Source organism: Arachis ipaensis, chromosome B07 (assembly GCF_000816755.2).
Source record: "Arachis ipaensis cultivar K30076 chromosome B07, Araip1.1, whole genome shotgun sequence".
NCBI classification, from domain to species: domain Eukaryota; kingdom Viridiplantae; phylum Streptophyta; class Magnoliopsida; order Fabales; family Fabaceae; genus Arachis; species Arachis ipaensis.
The window spans coordinates 116,330,005-116,335,969 of record NC_029791.2 but is presented as its reverse complement, the minus strand read 5'-3'; the positions used below and the strand labels follow the sequence as shown (position 1 = coordinate 116,335,969).

At 32.6% G+C, this 5,965-nt stretch overlaps 1 pseudogene; it reads right to left on the bottom strand.

Annotated features, from left to right (window-relative positions):
- LOC107607755 lies at nucleotides 2,232-2,993 on the bottom strand (annotated as a pseudogene).

Here is a 5,965-nt window from a genome sequence, read left to right as displayed (position 1 = left end):
ATAGTTGATAAATATTATATAAAAATTTAAAAAATAATAAATATTTCACTGTCCAAAACTATATTATTTTTATGTTTATATGACAACAACAGAATATGCACTACTGTAGATAACAAAATATATGAATAATTCGGTTTTGTAATTCGGTTTTGTACTTTTGTTTCACACTATTGATTGACAAAAAGACACACACACCGTTTGTTATCGTGAAAGACTTAATTAATACCTTTTTTTTTTCAAAAACTAACTAGGTCCAGTTTGGATAAACAACTTAATTAAGTTTTTTTTGAAAAAATAACTTAAACAATAGGCCATGGATTCCTTACTCCAACATTTTTGTAGGAGTATCATTAACCTTCATAAAAATAATTACAAAATATACCCCTTTTTTTTTGAAAAAATTACTAATTGCATTTTGATCCCTCCAATTATTAGTTTTTTAACTTTGTCTCCATTCCCTTTTTTTGGGTACGAGAAACAGAGAGATTAGAGTTCTTGGAGAGCATCAACGAGATTGAAGCAATCTCCTTCCGAAATAGAGTACGGATTGAAAAACCTAACTCTACCCTCCCCTTTCTTTTTGATTTTAGATACAGAGGCATTCAGAGAAGAGAAGTAGCTAGGGTTTTCATCCAACTTCAATCCCTGCCATTCTCATCATCTTCCTTTGCTGCAAGTTTCGTACGCCTCCGCCGCCGCCGCAACACGCCTCTGCCGTTGCCGCGCCCTGCTTCTGCCGCCGCGCCCTGCTTCTTTTCATTCTCACATTAGAAGCATTCAGAGAAGAAAAGGTCCGCTAGGGTTTTCATACAATTTCAATTCCTGCATTTTTCTCTTCCTCTTTCTCTGCTGCACATCTCACTAGCATCTTTCAGTTAATGATTTTTTTTTATTTGCATGGTATGAAAAGTTTTTTATTTGTGAAATTTATCATCACGATGTGAGATTGTGGATCATATAAAACTTTTCAAATACACCGGTGGATTTTAAAAGAAATATGCTAATCTCCTTTTTTCATTTTACCATGCTTGTATTGCTTAGGTTCCACTTAGAGGTTTTGCATAGTTCTTTGTCATTTATTGGTCAAAGGACAATATAAGTCCATGAATTGAGAAAATTCTCTGTATCTATATATTGGTTAGTCGTGTTCTGCTGTTTGGTCAATAACTCTTGTTTTTCTGCAGTATGAGTTAGGCCACACTGGTATATTGATCATTCAGATAGCATATGAGAATATAATAGCTTTTGGAGCTAATTTATAAGGGTTCTAATCTTTTAAATATTAAATAGGTGTTCTACTCTAACTTAATTATGCCGTAGATTTAATCTATTCATGAATGACAAAATTCTATTCACAGGAAATTTTCGAAAAGCTCATGAGCAATGCTATTGATGCCTAGGAACTGCACTTAAAAGGAGCTATGTATGTAGCAATACTTGAAGTGCTTTTATGATTTCAGTATCTAATTTATAATTGAAGTTTGGTATTTTGATGAGTTATTGTCTGCTTAATGCTACTAATTAATATTTTTGCATTAGGAGGTTGGTGCTCGCCTTGTATCCATTGGTCGGACACAAGAGCTTGAAAAGAAACAACTTGCTGCTCGTGTAAAGGAATTGGAAATGCAACTATGTAAGGTTAAGTTTATTTCTGGATTTATTTTTTTTCTGATGATAACTTTTAAGATACTGCATTCTATTCATGTTATTGTCTTCACTTGGTGCAAAAGACTTGCTTATTTGTAATTAAAATTTACTAAGAGACACTTTTCGGAATAAAATTGTGCTTGGCATAGTAACAATTTACAAGAAACAGTAGCAAAGACACAAATTATGCCAAGTTGTCACAATTTAGCAAGGTTCAGAGAGTTATATAAAATTGAAATCATTACTGACTACAACAATTTTTATAAATTTAAAAAGAACAAAAATGTAATCAAATTTCTCATTTAGAATAATTAGGTAATACTAGAGTTAGATTAATTTATTTATATAATGAGTAAACTACTATTTGTACCCACGAAAGTTAAAAACGCTGACATATCTACCCATAAAAAAAAGAAATTACCATTTGTACCCATAAAAAATTATTTTTATAGGCAAAATTATCAAAACACTAAAAAATTACCTAAAATCCCTAAATTACCCTCATCTTCACCACCACACCACCTCCTTCACCTAATCACCTTTCTAACCCTAATCCTCTTCACCCAGCCACCACCCCTCTTTTCTAACCCTAACCCTCTTCACCCAGTCACCACCCCTCTTTCTCTTTCTAATCTCAAATCCCACCACCCAACACATTCCTTTATCTCTCTGTAAAGCTTTTCTTGGACTTCCGGATTCGCAATCAGCTGCGCTATCCCCCATTCCACCGCCGTCGCCGTCGTGTCCATTCCCCCGTTCAGGAACTTTGAGCAGAGGGAAACCAATTCATCATTTAAAGGACCAGATTTCCTCCCTTCAACCTTCAGATCGAACAATGTGTCAAGGTATGAGAACGTTGTTGCGATTTCGTTGGAGCCTGGATTCTCTATAGCTTTTCTTCTCTGTTCAATCAACGGTACAATGAAATTCACCTATTCCTTTCGAACTTGTAACACTCTTTTCCTCTGTTTCGAGAAGAAAAGACTCAGGATCGGAAGTTAATCATCGAGTCTTGGATTCAGAGTTATGAGAATGTTCTTCATCACTTGATCTATTTTCTCCACCTTGTGTTCTTCCATGTCGAGGCCAAAACACATTGCAACGAGGATACAGAACGTCGCGAACCTCGCATCTTTGCGGACAAAGACAACACCATTGTTGTTCTCTGCTTCAGTTCTGAGGCGGTTGATGAGCTTCTCCATGGCATTGTCCCTCACGGTATAGAAATCCCTCAGCCTGGTGGAGCTCAGCATGTTCTGAACCATGTTTCGCCGCAGAGACTTCCAAACCGGTCCGTAAACGGCGGCGTTAACGGTGAACTTGTTAGAGCTGAAGATAGTCCTGGTAGGATGGGTAATTTAGGAATTTTAGATAATTTTTTAGTGTTTGGATAATTTTGCCTGTAAAAATAATTTTTTATGGGTACAAATGGTAATTTCTTTTTTCTATGGATAGATATGTCAGCGTTTTCAACTTTCGTGGGTACAAATGGTAGTTTACTCTTATATAATTTATCCTTAGAATTACATACAAGCCAAAATCAATATCTTCTAGTTTTGATGTAACTTTGTATATATTGTATACATGTATGATGAAGATGATAAACTAACAAATCATAAATCCTAAATGAATTATCATGCTTTATCATATGTAACTGAAAAATGAAAAGTGAAAACCCGTCATCAATATTTGATTCAATTATACTAGTAGTACATTACAATGTTAAAAGCTATAATGTTAACTTAGATTTTAGTACTTTATCTTTCCAGTAAAATTGATTCTTAATGTCAAGAAAATGGTACTCTTATATGAGTGGTTTTGTTTTGTGAATATAACATTAAAAAAAAGTATCAAAAGAATTTAATCTCATAATTAGCTACTTTTGTGAATATATCAAGTGCACCCTTATGACTCTGTTGAATCTTATATCAATTGCTGCTCTAAAAAAAATTAAGACAGTTGAAATTAAAGCTTTATCAAATTGAATTTAAGATTTCTGTTGTGATTGAATTTGTTTGTTTGCCATGCACAGAAATGAACACATAGTAAAGGTAATTGATTGTGAAATTGAAAGTTGCGTAAAAGTGCTAGGTGGTCATAGAAGGACGCCAGTTTCAACAACATTGCATTACACGGCCATTAAAAAACTTATTAGTAAGAGTTTTGAATAAAAATTGTTGGTACTTAATCATTTTCTATAGAATTTTCTATGGCTAATTGGTACTACTGTTGAGGACTTAAAATTACATAATTGTATGTCTCATTCAGGAGATTTTTTTATCAATATTATTAAACAATATGATCATATTTAGTGGCTTGTAAAATTTGCTATTCTACATCCATGTTTTAAAATAATTTTGTTATAATTTTTCTTTGTTGTAGTTAGACGAGCTAAATTAGCTGTTGATAAGGTCATGACTGCACCGTACAAAACATTAGTTTTATATCCAAAGCATGGTGAAAATCTGCACTATTTCACAGCAATAACACCTTATGCTGTGCTAGACATTCTTTCACCTCTTTATAGAGAAGATGAAGGAAAGAAGTGTACTTATTATCATGATTATCCATATTTAACATTATGTAAGTAACTCTTTGAACTATCACTTATATTCCATGCACCATAAGATATAGCATTGGTACTCGGTAGTAGGAATGATCTTAGAAGTTCTATAAATTCAATTTGTTCCCTTTCTTGAGTTTTGAAGCCTCTAATTGTGGATTTATAAGTTTAGTTATATTTTTAGTTTTTTTTCTCTTAGAAAATTATTATCCTTTTCAAAACTTGCAAATCACTTAAAAGAAGGGAGAAGCATTATCTGATCAGCATCTCAGTTATATTTTGTTTTTAATGCTTGTTTCACTACAGCAATATAAAATGGCCCTAAAATATGTGACAATGAAGAGGAGGAATATGCTTGGCTTGTAGAGATAGGAATGCCTGTAGATCTTTATATGTGCCTGGAAGAGTACACTGGTCCGGCTATCTAGCTTTAGGTCTGTTGATCAGATTTAAAAGTGATTATATGCTTCCTGTTGTGAATGGCGAATGATGATGTTAATACCTATAAATTATTCATCTCCTATTTTGCACCTGCTGGAGAACAAAGAGGATCTAAATTTGTTTACAACGCATGACAGGTTAAGGTTGATTTATGCCTCCTTTTGCTGGAAGCATATTTGGAACATAAGATTTTGATACATAAAATTTGTGATAGTCTTCATGCTTTTATAAGCAAATCTATTTTCGTAATATTCCTTGTATAGTGCATATGGTGGATTGTAGTATCAATGAAATGGAAATACTTTCTTATCATTTTGCAATATCTGCTATTAGTATTTGTCAAAGGCTATGGAAAAAATTATCTGGATTACTCGATATATCCACTCCTAAGTTAATCCCTATTTTAGACATTTTGACCTTATATTTGTATCTTCACAATAAACAATTTTTATCCATTTATAAATAATTATATTAAAGATCAATTTATACTAAAATTGTTTCAAAATGCTATGAAGGCGAAGGAACTAATTTGTGTGACATTTAAAATTTTAGAATGAGTCCCCCTCTCCTCCAAAAACACAATTAAAAAAATAATTTATAGTGTATTAACTTGGTGAACAATTTCAATACCCTAAAAAGGGTGAATAATATGGCTTTGCTTAAAATGGAACAATGGTGGCTTTGAATTTAAGTTACTCAATTCGCTAAAGTGGTTTACGTTCATCTAAAACAACACACATTCGAATTAACTCATCACCAAGATTTATTTGAAAGTTACACCTATAGTCCCTGCATGAAGTTACATTAAGCTATATCTTCACATTACAATTGAAGCTTCACCAAGCTCAAGTTTCTTATTCCTGGAGTAATTATTTCAGTTTAAAACTAACACACATTTGAAGGCTAAACCCATCAATTGCAGCTCTCAAAATTCTGGATTTACCTTGGTCATATTTGTTTTTCTAACTTAATCGATGATGATAATGACTCTTGCAGAAATAATATTTCAAGATACATATTTGAGATCAGCACTTATTCACTCTAAGGTGATTTGAAGGCTTCACTAGCATATCGCACGCTTTCAAGTTCCTCTTCAATGTGAAGAAGTTGAAAAGAACAATTATTTGAAGAAAAAAGTTTTTTAGATCATTCCATTAAACAATAACTAATGATCACACACATATACTATATAACAAGTGAATTTAAAGAAGCAATCAATTTTTTTTCAAGGATAACGATGGTTTTCTATTTTCTAACAAAATTCAAGTTTCAAAACCAAGAACTAAAACAGAATTATTGCACATTAGTTATTTA